Source organism: Panthera onca, chromosome B1 (genome assembly GCF_046562875.1).
Source record: "Panthera onca isolate mPanOnc1 chromosome B1, mPanOnc1 haplotype 2, whole genome shotgun sequence".
NCBI classification, from domain to species: Eukaryota; Metazoa; Chordata; class Mammalia; order Carnivora; family Felidae; genus Panthera; species Panthera onca.
In genome coordinates, this window is record NC_138342.1 from 3590227 (window position 1) to 3604640 (window position 14414).

The 14414-nt window shown below is 56.1% G+C and overlaps 1 protein-coding gene across 7 annotated transcripts in view; it reads left to right on the forward strand.

Moving 5' to 3' along the window:
- Positions 1–14414, forward strand: part of AFAP1 (actin filament associated protein 1) — a 146216-nt gene that overhangs the window by 31821 nt on the left and 99981 nt on the right. The window contains exon 1 of one of the 7 annotated variants that reach the window (XM_078446310.2): positions 415–433. The exons of the other annotated variants lie outside the window; for them this stretch is intronic. The gene's annotated coding sequence lies outside the window, so the exon portion shown is untranslated. Of the gene's footprint in view, positions 1–414; positions 434–14414 lie in introns of those variants that run through there. 7 annotated transcript variants of the gene reach the window in all.

A 14414-nucleotide genomic window follows, 5' to 3' on the forward strand; every position in this document is an offset into this window, starting at 1 on the left:
TTTTCTCACCTGACCCTTACAGCTGTGCGGCAGGCAGTATTTTCCCTCCCCTTTTACACAAGAGAGTGTCACCCTGTGGCATCTGGTCGAGTCACGGGTTGAGTTCCTGGCTACATATCTCCCCCGCCGCCCCCAACTCCATACCTGGTTTTGTGGTTTTTTTGTTTTTTTTTTAACTTTCAGATTCTTCTGAAATTCTTCCTTTGGTGAGGGTCATCAGAAGGAAGCACAGGTAAGAAGATTTCATGATCTTCAAAATTCAGTGGCATTAAAATAAGAAACTGTCTTGACAAGCACTGTCACGCTATCTGCTGGGGGGTGCTTGGAACAGAGATCTTTGCGTTACAAACAAAGCGGTGCCTGCCCGGAACCGTGAACTCTCACTATCTGGCTTGTTCGACTGGGGGCAGAGCTGGAAAGCTTGAGGACACAGGTGAGTTTTTGTCCCGGCACTTCCCCCCCAGGACGCCGTCCCACCGTGGTTCTTCTGCGGCCTCTCCCACCCTGCTCTGCTCTCTCCCTCTAGCTAATGCCAGTGCCCTGGCGTGTGTCTTCTTACGGCCTGTGTGAATATCAGAATTCCCCTGTACGTAATCTGAAAATTGATACGTAGGCGAAATAAGCGAAACAGAGCTTTTAAAAGAGTGTAAGGCACCTTCTGGATCGTAAAGGAAATACATGTTCATAGTGGAATGTTTGGAAACGAGAGGATACAGAAGAAAATAGGTCTCAGAAGCAGAAATCACCGCTACGGACATTTCGGCCTTGTGCAGGACAGCTGACGTCTGGGACTTCCTCGTCAGGACGGCGCCCGCCACCGGGACTGGATAGGGCGGCTCCCTGTGCCTGAGCGGTTTTGCGCAGACAGCACCGTGCGCGCCTACACGCCCTCTTTCCTCCTGGGAGTCTGGAACCGGTAGGTGCCAGGCAGAGGGGGCCCTGTGCCCAGCCCCCGACGAAACCCCTGACGCTGGGTCTCTCGTGAGCTTCCTCGTGACGGCACTGCCCACGTGTGTCCTGTGTCCTGTGTCCCATGTGACTCTGCTGCGAGGGAGACTGGAGGCTCGCACCTGCCATCCTTTGCGCCCGGCGCCTTTCCCTTTGCTGAGGGTACCTTGTGTCTTCTCGCCCTGACAGATCTTAGCTCCGACTACGCCTGTGTGCGGAGTCCCCTCGGGTCCTGCTGCCCGTCCTCGAGCCTGGGGTGGTCTTGGGGACCCTTGACCAAGGCCTATTTCTTGTCTGTTTCCAAGCATAACAATATGGTATATTTTTTCATAAGACGGGTTTTATTTCTTTTTGAGATCTCTCTTTTTTCCCACAAACACGAGTGAGCATTTTGTCACATGTCGTTAAATGTTCTTTCAAAACGTGATCTGCACTTAAATCGTACCTTCAGCGTCTGTGGGACGTGGGATGCTGGAGTCTTGCAGTTCATGTGCTGCTGCGGGTAGCGAGAGCCCTTGTTTGTGGTCCGTGTGCATCCCAGCGAAGGTTGTTCCTGGGGCGGGGTGAGAGAGGGCGCGGGGGTGTGTGTGATCTTGGCAGACACCGGTAAGGGTTCCTGAGAAAGGCGGCTTCCACCGGCCCAGGTGTCAGCCGCGCTCGAGAGTAGCCGTCCCACCAGCTCCTCTCCAGTGCTGAGTCTTAGCAGTGAAAGCAGTTTGTCAGTTGGATGAATACTGGACGGTGTCCTTTTGATTTGCGTTTTCGACTATGAGTGAGGCTCCAGTGATTGATTTTCCTTTCTGACTTGCCTGTTGGTGTCTTTTGCCTAGAGAGTTTCTCATCCCGTGCTCAGGTATCTTGTGACTATTCTGGGCCGGGGTAGTGACCTCCCAGGGAAAAGCCTGTATCCCCACTCCGCTGGACCCGCCGGGGCCTCTGGCGTGGTGCGTGCTTCAGAAGCGGGCTTGGCTTCCGGTGGGAGGCGTGACTTCTGATGCCCGCTAATGAGGCGCATCCTTAACCGAAGCCCCGATGTGCGCACTGGGGTTGGTACTCACCACGGGAGACAGCCAGCGGAGTCCTGCGGAAGACAGACCCAGCGGTGGTGGTTTCTGTGGGGGGAGTGGCAGTGAGGGGCCCTCTGTACATCGATCGCTTGCTGTAGCGGTACACACATCTCCACCAGGATGCAGGTGTGTGTATTCCTCATGAAATCTACGGCTCAGAGTGTGAAAGCCTTACCAAGCGAACTAATCCCCGGTGATTACAAAAGCAACTCGAGACGGTAGTGCGGACAGGAAGGCACGGAGGGGGACCGTGCTGGCTGCGGTGGCTGTGCGGAGGCGGATGTGGGGGGAGGATGTCAGCATCAGCAGGGTGAGGGGCAGGGGGGAAGCCGAGGAGGCAGCGGACCGCGATGCGGGCGTTCGGAGCCTCGGCCGGCCTGAGTGGTGTTCGGGAGCAGGACTGCCCGACTGAGCGTCCCCTTTCGGACTAGCGTCGTCGGGCCTCTTCCCCCCTTTCGGGGTTCGGGCTGCCGGGGGGAAGGGCGGGGCCAACCCCAGAGAGCTGGACCACGCTCCCTGCAGCACGTCTCTGCTCGAAGAGGCAGCTGACCACGTGTGAGCAGTGATGGGGGGACGCGGAGCTGGTGGCCGGGATGTGCGTTTCGAAGCTGTGTTTGTGGGACAAGCCGAGTCTTTACCTTGATGGTTTATGTGAGGTGGTAGGGAAGGCGTGCCATGGATTGTGGTGGGTGCGGTCGCTAAAGCCCCCCAAGCCCCTCGGGCGATACAGCAGTGACGGGTGGTCTCTCACTCGTGTGTGTGCAGCCTGCTTATTTCTACACCCATGGAGGCGGCTCTGGGGGGATGTGTAACGTTGGTCAGCACCGGCTGTCTCGGAGGAAGGGGTTGGGATTGGAGATTATAGCGGAGGGAGAATTTCACTGTTTTGTATGGATCCGAATCCGAATATTTGCTATGTGATTATTTCATGAGTCTTAGTTACATTTAAATTTTAACACTTGTAATGAAAGCAGTATGCCCTTTTGAAAATTGGGGAAAAAAGCACGAAATGATCTGTGACCACGGACAAATTATTTAATCTTTCTGTGCTTCAGTTTCCTCATCTGCAAATTGGGGAATGAAATGGTACTGATTTTATAGGGTTGTAATGAGAGTTCCGTGAGATAAAAGTCAAAGCCTGACACCTCCTGAGTGCGTAATAAATTACGTCAACATTCGAGGGGCGCCTGGGGGGCTCAGTCGGTTAAGCGTCCGACTTTGGATCAGGTCAAGATCTCATAATTCACGAGTTCGAGCCCCACGTCGGGCTCTGTGCTGACAGCTCTGAGCCTGGAGCTGCTTCGGATTCTGTGTCTCCATTCTGTCTGTTCCTACCCCACTTGCCCTCTGTCTCTCTCTCTCAAAAATGAATACACATCAGAAAAATTAAAAAAAATAAATTCAACATTCCAGAAGAAAGAGAACGTGAATGGGTCATCCTGGCTTCCGCTGTATCATTGTCTCTGGGCTGTGGTGGTAGTAGAAAGGGTCTGAATTCAGCCCCATGTAGAAATGTGATGGAAAAGAATCGCTTTGGCTATCAGGAGACTCTGGCCGTGGACGGGGCTCTCTCCTCGCGAGTGACCCCGTGTGTGATGGGAGCGGAGGCTCGTTCGTGTGGCTGGGGTCCCCGTGGCGGGGCTGCTGGGAGGGCCCCAGGACATGCAGCAAACACGCCAGCCGTGGCATTACGAGGAGGAGCAGGTGGACACGGGAAGCAGAAGTTTCCAGAGAACGCAGCGCCGCCTGCCCTGTGCGGAGAGAAGGTTCCTCCCCTGTTCCTTTCCACCTTAAAGGAGAACCAGCCGGTCCGGAGCCACCCACCCAGCAGCCCCCGTGTGCTGTGCGGCGTGTCGATTTGGCCCCTTGCCGTTTGCCGGATCACAGCGGCAGCCGTGGAAGGGCCAGCTTGCCTCGATTTGTGGGTCTGGGTGTTTGCGCTCTTTATAAACAGTCAGAAAAGGCGTGGAAGGCCGTGTGTGGCAAGCTGGCAGATCCAGCAAAACGTGGACGGTTCCATTGGCACGGTTTGCTTGAGCACGGGCTCAACGCAGTCACATAAACAGACACATCGGCCCGTATTTCAGAGCTTCTCTTAAAAAAAGGCGTTCCGCCATCTGCCATATGGCTTACGGGTTTTCCTTGAAATGCGTGAGTTTGATGGTCAGACATCTGAAATCCGAAACCGTAACCATCTTAAAACAGTTTTATGCCCCCCCCCCCCCGCCCCCTGTTTCCATTAAGAGAGGAATCGAGGGAGCACCGTGTCACTTTACAAAGGCTTTTGTCAGTCTGTCCTATTCCCCGTTGACCTGTGATAACGTCAGCATCTGTGCGGGTGGGGCGGAGACCCTTTTCTCCTCTTTCCGGTTGCCTTGTCCTCTCCGGCTTTGATCCCTCCCTTTGTCTGTTCGCACCTACAAAAACGTGGGCTCGAAGACCTGGGTTATTGTCTCAAGGCCGCTGCTCTGTCGGCCGTCCTGGCGCACCGACGACGAGTGTCTGTTGCGTGAACGTGCTGGCCGAAACGGCTGCTCTTGGGCCGTGTCCTGAAACAGGCTTTTAGAAGCTGCGAGAAGAGGGCGTGGAGGCCGCGAGCCGCTGGGGCCGCAGGGGTGGCTGCGGGATGTGTCGTCAGCCCACATACCGACGCTGCAGGAGGGCGGGGTGCGGGAGCGGAAACGTGTAGACCACGTCTTCGGGAAATTAGCTGACGGTCACAGCTGCCACGTGTGTGCGTGTGCAGCGCTGCTGGGGCTCGGCACCACAGCCCTTTCATCCCGGTGCAGGTGGAAAATGCGGCGTGAGGCACCAGGAAGTGGCTAGGCCAGCGTCGCCTGGTTGCACGGGGGCCGGAGCCTTTCAACTGCTCACCTCACCGCCCGCCTTATAGCTCGGACCATCCTGGGGAGAAACGTACCCCGATGTCACGGGGGCAGAGAAAAAAACCCAGCAACCTAGAATCATGTTCACAAGTCTTGTACCTAGAGAAACTAGTGATTTTTTTTTTTTTTTAACCAGGCCTTTAAATTTCCCAATACCTTATCTTTTCTCCTAAGTTTTATAAAACAATACAAAAGAAGGCGTTTGGGGAACAGCGACTTGAGATAAAGGGGAAATGTCGGATAGACAATTGCCATTTTTATTTTATTCTCAGCCTAGAATTGAAGCACTTTGGACTCCTGTGTAAGGTACAGCTTGAACCATTGTGTGGCCAGTCATTACGCGTAATTTCAGAACAGCAGGTGCAAACACCAACTCTGCCCTCTAATGGTGGCCTTATTAATTTTAAATTCAAATGGCAGGGGAAGCAGATGGCGAGGCGGGCTACGTATTTAGATGTTTGGTCATTGACAGCTCTTTACTTCCGCGCATTATGTTGGACCCGGAGGCTGGCTGAGCTCACAGAGAACTGATCGTGATCTGTCGCCTCGCCAGCTGGGCTCTTTTTCACGCTGGGTCCAGAAGGGTTGCTCTCCTGCAGTCAGTGAAGATAGGTTGCTGATTGTTTTGGAATCACGACGGGTTATTTATGCCATCCAAAATTCTGAGGCAAAGCTGTCAGATGGCTGTCTTCTGTATGTATTTCAAATCCGCATTTCAAGTGTACATAAGCTAATTAAGGTCTTCTTTAATGGGTAATTGAGCATATTATTGATCGATGCGCAAAGAGGTGTCCGTACTCCGCTGCATGGTCCCTGGCACGTTGTTTGCACAAGGGTGTGAGCCTTAGAACGTAAGCTGGAGTTTCTGAATGATTACCCAGGAGTGATGCCGAGCACCGAGAGGAACACTTATTAAAACGATATCCCTTTATTTTGTGCAAGTTCGGATTTTACAGCAGTGTTTAAAAGGCAGCAGCAGAATTGGCCCAGCACCCCCACCGCCTTGTGTAAAAATCCACGGGTGCTCTCCGGGCCTGCGTGCTCCCTGCCTTTCTCACCACAGGCTGTGCACCTGCTCTCCTGCTTACCTTCCCTACCTGTTCCCGCTCCTCTGGGCTCTCCTCAAAGGGGGCGGTCTGGCCACGGCTTCCCTGAGCTGCGTAGGACTGTGGCCTGAAAAGTGGCCCCACTGCCCGCCTGCCGTCCTGCGGGAGCCAGCCTTGCCAGCTGCTGCGGTCTGGTCACCGAGTGGCACCGAATGCACGTCGTTCTATAAAACTGGAGGCCACAACGGTGGCAGGAGAGATCGCTTCGTCAGGATGCTCTGGGCATTTTAATCGTGGGGGAAAGTCTTGGGAAAATACGTGATTCCTGAAATGCGGTGTCAGAGGGAAGTCAGGGACTTGACGTGGAATGACAGCGGAGGAAGGGAGTGGAGGGGTAACAGGCGCGCTGGCATCTAGTGACTGAGCACTTCCTCCGTGTCCCTGCTGGGTGCAGGCGGACACGTGCCCACATCCCACGTGTGACTTGGAATCTGGCCTTGCAGTCCCGTTTCAAGTGCCACGGTCATGTCCCTCCTCGTGCGGCAGGCCTGCAGCTGCGTTCAGCCCCGTGGAAGATGCCGTGGCGCTCCTCGGGGAGGTGAGTCCTGCCACCGGGGTCCTGGACCAGGCCGTGCCACCGTTTCACTGCAGCCTCGCAGCCAGGCCGCCTTTGGACCTGCTTCTCGAGCCTGGAAGTCCTGTTCCTCTGCGTCCTGCACATATTTAGTCCGTCATTCGTTGTTGAGTTTCGCCGAGTTAACCGCGTCGTGGCTGTGTGGCCAGACTCCCGAGTCCACGCACGGCAACGTGGATGCATTTCGTGGTCTTCAAGGTCCCGCTTACAGTTTCTCGTGGGCTGTACGACAGGCTTTCAGAATCACACACTGGGTGCCGCGTTCACGGGGGTTTACTTGTCAAGGCTACTCTGGTCAGAGCCTGCGTAGGGGGAGCAGGGCAGGCGGGGACGGGGGCAGTGGTCTGCCTGCTGCCAGTTCATTCTCCAGCTTGTTTGGCTGGGCCACTTTTCTGACCTCGTGGGGGGTGTCTCTGCATTAAGTTCGCAGCTAATGCTGGAAGAGTGGCCATTGGCACAGAGATACTAGAAGGACAGTTTGCTAAATAGACTGCACTGGAGAAATTTATTTTTATGTTTTATTTTTTAAATTTTTTGAATGTTTATTCATTTTTGAAAGAGACAGAGACAGAGTGTGAGCAGGGTGGGCCAGAGAGAGAGGGAGACACAGAATCCGAAGCAGCTCCAGGCTTCGAGCTGTCAGCACAGAGCCCGATGCGGGGCTTGAACCCACGAACTGTGAGATCATGACCTGAGTGGAAGTCGGGCGCTTGACCGCCTGAGCCCCCCCGGGCTCCCCTGCGGTGGAGACATCTATGCACGGGCAGCATGGGAGGCGCTCTGGTGTGTGGCGTGTTCTTTACGGCCTCTCCTTGCAGCGTTACAGATTTCTGGAGGATTCTGTGATAACCGGAGTCGCCAAGGGTGTCGTTCTTGCGGGCTGTAGGCAGTCAGGATTTATTCGGTGTTAACGTGATAGCGGCGGTGTTGTTCCTGGCCACGTATGTGAATTAGACGTTCTCCTGGCAGGGCCGCCGGAGGCGTTTGCTTGGCTCACGCTTGAGGGGGTACGTGCACTTGGATCGGTGTGGACCGCGAGCGAGCGAGACCCAGCCAGGTGCTCTCAGCCCAATCGTTCACCCATCGCTGTTCCACCTGCCAGTCACTCCGGACGATGTCCCCTCCACGCACAGCCCCCCACTCGCCCCCACGTTCACACCCCCTCACATGCACACACCCCACACCCACGCACACACAGTCCACACTCATACCCACGCTCACACGTACACACACCCCACACTCACCCCCACAGCCCCCACACTGACCCCACCACCCCACATGCACACACACAACTTCCCTCTTAACTCCCTGGGCCCTGGGCGGCCACTGTCAGTCAAGTCTCTATTTGCCTTACCTGCTTCCAGCACTTTCCCAGCCCGCTGCCCCTCTTGTTCTTACCTCCCAGTTATCTGTTGCCCCCAGTCGGCCTGCTGGCCTCGGCTTCTGGTGTTGGAGGCTCTTGGGGCTGGGAGCCACCCTCACAATGATCAGGGTTTTCCAGAGCTCGTTTTATCAGGCCCCGGGGATGGGAGAGAGGCTGAGGCTTATCGGCCGTGCACGCTGTTGGATAACGATGGGACTTTCTCCTGCACAGGGGGCCTTCGGTGTGCATGGTGGTAAAGAATGCCTTGACTTCTGCCCTTCTGGGGAGAGATGGTTTGTGAACCGAGCCTTGCTTCCAACCAGAAAAGCATGGTTTGCACACCGTCTTGTTGTGTTACTGAGTATTGCTGGACGAGCTGTTCTTGACCTGCTCACTCGTCCACGGTTTATTGAGCTGGGCCCGTATTCCTGCTGCCCCTGGGCCTGGCCCTGAGGGAGTGGATGGCCTGGGCGCACACATGTGCACAGAGCCTTGAAAGTGTGGTCACGGGGTGCCTGCAAGACACAGGACTGAGGTTCTGGGCCGCCTCTCCGAGCTGCGTGTCCCTGTAGCCCTGCGTCCCCGCCAAAGCACGCGTCACGTTATTCTGAAATGCTCTGCTTGTGTATCTGTCCTTCCCGTTAAACGGAGAGCTCTCGCAGGACAGTCTGTGGGTCCTGCGTCCGCTATTTTTACACCCCCCCTTGCCAAGCTCGGTCAGACCAAAGAAAGACAAGGGCTCTTTACCGTCTTCTGAAAACCAGTGGGGCTGAGCAGAGGGGTCCCCCCAGTTGGGGGGCTGCAGGGAGACAGGATGGACTCAGAAGGAGGGAGTGAGTTTCGTTTGGTTTTGTTTTTCACTCTTTCATTTGAAACAACTCAGACTTAGGGAAAACTTGCAAAAATCACACAAAGAATTCCTGTATGCTCTTCAGAGGATTCCCCAGACATCTTAGATTTGTGCTTCCGCCCTCCCTCCCTCCCTCTCTTTCTTTGTCTTGTTTGTGTGTGTGTGTATATTCATTCGTTCATTCGTTCGTTCGTTCATTTGTTCGTTCCCAACTGTTTCTAGTGAGGCTAGGTTGCAGGGGTGAGGTGAAGTGGAGAGGAGGTGGGTTGGGAGCTCTCTCAACAACCTGGGCTGGCGAACGCAGAGGTTGGGCCTGGTGGGAAATGACAAGGGAGATGAGAAGCGGGTAGTCTGCTGTGTTTTCAAAGGAGACCCCGTAAGATGTGCTGACCGGTTGGGTGAGAGGCTTCTCGGGTTTTGGCCTGAGTGACTGGCAGGCCCGCGACGCCATTACCAAGATGGGGAAGGGCCAGCAGGAGCCCTCGGGCCAGGGGGTCGGTGGCTGGTGGCAGGGCTAAGACTGAGGTCCAAGCCCGAGGCCCTGGAGTGCGGGGGGCCGGGGGAGAGGCGGGGAGGAGCAGAAAGCAAGACCGCAAAGAACATGAGCAATTCACATAGGATTAGCTGATTTGATTCACAAGCAAAGAGGCCACAAAGGTGTAGGGCGTCTCCCGCTCACTCCTGCGGGACGGGGGCCTGCCCGTGTCACACGGTGTCCACCACTGTGGACAGCAGCTGCCTCACATCGGCAGGTACACTGGGCTCCCTCTCATGTCCCGGTTCTCCTAATGCGCCATCCGTGTCCCCTGGCCTTCGCTTTCACAGCTGTTTGTCACCACCCTGTCCCCTGCGCCCGAGTGTCTCGTGCATGCGATCCCATCTCTCTGGCATTCCTCAGGAAGGCTGGATTCAGCTCTGTTTCCCCACAGAAGGCAGCTGGAAGTGTGGACGGGGTCTCAGCTCAAGATGGGAATTTAGGGGCCATGACAAATGGTAGTTAGATTCTTGGAGTCGGAGGAAATCACCCGGATGAGTGTGATGATGAGGGAAAAAGCCCCGGGTCCAGGAAGATGCATGGCAGTAGCGGAGGAGGCCCGTCAACCGAAGGGAAGGAAGAGGTATCTCGGGAAACACAGGAGAAACCGTGTCCAGAGGGTGGGCGATGGGGGTGTGGTCAGATGCCGTCCCGTCGATGAGGTGAGGACAGATGTCACTGTGACTCCATGGGAGCCGGTCCGGGAGGGGGGGCGGCGGGGCGTGGGAGCCCAGCACAGTGGGGAGGAAGGGAGTTGGGGGCGGTGTAGACCCCTCTTTGGAGGGAGCTGGTGGATTAAGTAAGGTTTACTCTAGATGGTTTGTCACGATGGCGTGAGCAGGACGTAGTTCATTCTGTATCCTCTGGATCCTCATCCTGGGGGGCGGGTTAACGTCCTATACCCGGAAAACTAAATGTGTGTTAGAAATCTCTGAATTGTGGCTTATGCTGTATTTTGGACACTGTGAGGGACATGTTTTCCTGCAGGAATAGGGCCCTTTGCATCGACTTTGAAAAGAACTACTTCGAAGAGAGACACACACTTGCACGCGGAAATGATAACATGACGGCATAGTTTTCTGCTTTACTGAAGCCAGGATTACTGAGCTGGGAGTTCCCGAAGTTGCTGGTACTTTTATGAGGTTGCTGTGGTTACTCTGTCACTTGCGAGCCTTGTGTCTTCGAGCGACTTACCCTTCCAGGAAGTCCTTTCCTCATCTGTGAAATAACGTCTCCGCAGATTCTACCGTTATTTAAAGCAGCGTTGTGACGTGTTTGGAAGAGGGGTTCTCGCTAGGTTGGGGGGGGCTCTCGTGACATCTACAGGGGAGGTGAGGCTTGGTGCCTCCGGGCAGACTACAGTTTACTGAGGCCGGACAGCGTAGCCGCTGCTCCGTTCTAGGCAAGTTGCTATCGTCTCGTTTAATCCTTGTACCTGCTCTTTAAAGCAGAGATTAAACTTTACAAAATGCTCTTTTACAGATAATTATACTGATGATGGTGATGGTAGCAGTCACGGTTTGCTCACGGCTTATCCGGTGCTAAATGTTTCACCAGGCACATCTCAGCAGAGCCCTGGTGGCGAGGCCCCGTCCTTCCTTCCCATTCTGCAGAGGGAGGAGCGGTGATGTCGCTGTGTTCTTGAGGCCACAGCTAGGAGGTGGGGGAGAGGAATTTCAAGCCAGTTGCTTCAACTCCGGAGTCCGCTGGTTCTGTGTGTGACCACAATTTCGTCATTGCATTTTGTCAGAACCCGAATCTCATCTGTCCTGGGAGCTGGCAGCTCCAGACCCTGAGAAGCTATTGTGAGGCCAACCGTCTCCTTTAATTGACTTCCATTGACACACAGACATATGTTACCCAGCCTTTGGTGCCCACCGCCCCTCCCCATCCACACGGGCGCGGTGGGGGCCCCATCTGCCAGGGGGTAGGGGCAGGGCGACAGATGGCCTTTCAGTCTGCTTTCCCTGCAGACAGACCCGTCGGCCCCGCGCTCCCCGTGCGGTCTGAGCCTCGGTTCTGTTCCTGCTGTCAGGAGCCCCAGAGGAGCACAGAGGGACCCGGATGGAGGTAGAGCCCGCAGCCTTGGCCCTTCGCGATGACCAGACGATAGGACCAAATTCACCCGAAGCCCTAACGCCAGCTTCTCTGCTGCTGGGCTGCTCCCTCACTGTGAGTCAGGTTTCCATGCAGGGCAAGAGCAGTTGTGGGGGCAGGTGATTCGGGTGCACGTCACGTTCAGCCGGTGTCCCTGTGAGGCCGGCTCCACACTCGCAGCAGGAAGACGTGAGCCTCAGAAGCGGATTCCGTTTTCCATTTCCGATTGTGTTTCAGCTCTTAGCAGATTGTGTTTCAGCTCTTAGCCGATTGTGTTTCAGCTCTTAGCCGATTGTGTTTCAGCTCTTAGCCGACATGCCTCGCAAGTCCTTGCCCTGGGGGCGCCTGGGGGGCTCCGTCGGTTGAGCTTCTGACTTCAGCTCAGGTCACGATCTCACAGCTCATGAGTTCGAGCCCCGCGTCAGGCTCTGTGCTGACACCTCGGAGCCCGGAGCCTCCTTCAGAGTCTGTGTCTCCTTCTCTCTCTGCCCCTCCCCTGGTTGCACTCTTTCTCTCTCTTTCTCTTAAAAATAAACATTAAAACAAAACCAAATCCGAACCAAACCCTTGCCCTGTCGCGACCGCCTCTGCAGTGCTGGGATCGTATGCCGGCCCTTGGCTTTCAGGCTCGCTTTTCTGGACCTCGTTTCCCTGAACCCCCTTCCCGCGTGGCAAAGATTTTAGGCTTTAGGCTCCCGTAGCCACCCCCGTGGACCAGGGGTGAGTGAGCGTGGCTGGGTGCCAACCAAACTGTGTGCAAACAGAGGCTTCGGGCCAGATTGGGCCCGCGGCGGGTTTGTCCCCACTGAGAGGCAGGAGGCTGCAGGTCGAGCCGTGCTACCAAGTCTTTTCAGTCTGGTTGGACCTGGCCGTTCGGAGCTTAGCCAGAGGCCAAACGTGTGTTTGGGGGCTTCGTTCCTGGGCTAACCGTCCCCTCTCCTGATGACTTTGCTGGAGGCTTGAATCCAGTTTGCGGTGAGCGTCCCGCCCCGCTTGTGGGTGGGAGGAGGCTTCACGGCAGCAACGCTGTCCCGATTTCTTCCAGGAGCCCTGCTGCCGGCCGGCTGGTCTGTCCACTGGGTCTGCAGACTCAGTGAGGGCCGGGTGAGGGCCCGGCGGGACCGGACCCAGCAGGATCGCGTCACCTGGGAGCTCCTTAGGAACGCAGCCCCGCGGGGCCCCCTTACCTGCGGAATCAGAATCTGCATTTCCACAGGAACCCCCCCCCGCCAGCTGTATTCCCATGGCAGAGTGAGAGTTCCAGTCTGGAGGACAGGGAGGAAGCATTTTAAAAATACTTTTGTCTCTGGTTTTTTAATATTAAAATATAATTCTGCAACGTGAGAGCTGTGAAGGCAGCTCTGTGTCTTTACAGACACGAGAGTCGTCACGGACTGTTATCTTCCTGACAGAGAGGGGCTGTCCGGCCCGCTAATGCAGAGTGGCGTAGAAAGTTCTAGACTAGCGAAACAATACGAGGCAGAAGTTACTGCCCCCCCCTCCCCCCCGGGGCGTCACTGGGCACACTGCCTTGCTCTCTCGTGCCTCAGTCTCTCCTGTATAATACGAGCCGTCGATGGCAGCCAGCGTTTGACTAAAGCTCCCCCTGGTTGCGAGAATTCTATTTGGTCTTTTTCTGGCGTGTGCTTTGATCCTGCCCCCTGCCCCTGCCGTCCATTCCCCGTCCTCACACGTGCCCTCTCCTCCCTTCCCGCTCTTGACCGAGGACTGCAGTTCGGGCACAGCTGGCGGGGCCAGGGGAGCAATCTGAAATGGGAGGTCACCGTAGAGCTGCAGAAGCGGTGCAGGGAAGAGCTGGAATTCGGGGAGGACCGCTTCGAGTTTGTGGGAGGTGAGCCGGCTTCGCCCGGTGGGCACGTCTGGAGTCTGGGGGCACTGTCCTCGGTGTCCTGGGGCCCTGCCTCCCAGTGTCCGCGGGTCGTCCAAAGCCGCGTCTCAGATGACTCAGGTAAGTGTGGCTGCAGGGCTCGTACCATCTAGATGGAAGCGAAAAAGGTGGAGCTTAGGAGGAAACATCCCTTGTCTCCGTTCCTGGAAACGTGGGCTCTTGCAGCTGGCGTGGGCCTCCCTCTCCCTCCGCCTGCCCTTCTCCCACCGCCCGGGGAGAGCGAGGTCTGCGAGCTGCTTCCCCACTCTGGAACCTCCTAGCCGCCCCTCCCCCACGAACCCTCTGTCCCGGCAGTCACTGGGGACATCTGCAGGGCCTTGGGCTCTCTGAGCCGGCAGCTGGTGGCTGCCTCGTGGGCCAGAGGCTCATCTTTCATTCTGTGTGGAGCGGCCTCGGGTTCTTTTAAAGCGACGCTTCTGCATTCGGAGGTGGTGCCCGGCCTCTTCTGTGCCCTGAGTTAGCACCGTCCCTGCGGGTTGTGGAGGTAGGGTTGTTTCAGAGAAAGAGAACCTTCTGGGCAACTAGACTCTTCTGTCGGTCCTTTCTGTGCCCTTGGCCCGAAAGTCCCTGCTCCTCCCCTAGCTTCAGCGTCTGTGTTCACAAAACCATAGTATTAAGGGCGCCTGGGTGGCTAGGGTGATTAAGCATCTGACTCTGATTCAGCTCAGGTCATGATCCCAGGGTCGTGGGATCGAGCCCTACTTTGGGCTCCATGCTAAGTATGGAGCCTGCTTGGGATTCTCTGTCCCTCTCTCTCTCTGTCTCTGTCTCTCTCACTCTCCTTCTTCCCCTCCCTCTGCTCATGTTCTCTCTCTGTCTCTCTCAAAATAAATAAAACTTAAAAAAAAACACCCCGCATAGTATTAGGTGGGATACTGCCCAAGATCTCTTCAGCTTTAGGAGCCTCTGCCTGAAGAGGGAGCCGAGTCAGCGGGGAGACAGATGTGCCCAGAGAGGGTGGGTGGGCTCCACACCTCGCTGCCTGCCCCTGGAACTCTGTGAGGAGGCAGCGGCTGGCGGCGGAGGCGGGCGCCCGCGCCCCTGCACCTGGCCCGGCCCTGCCTCCCCGCAGGTGCGCGG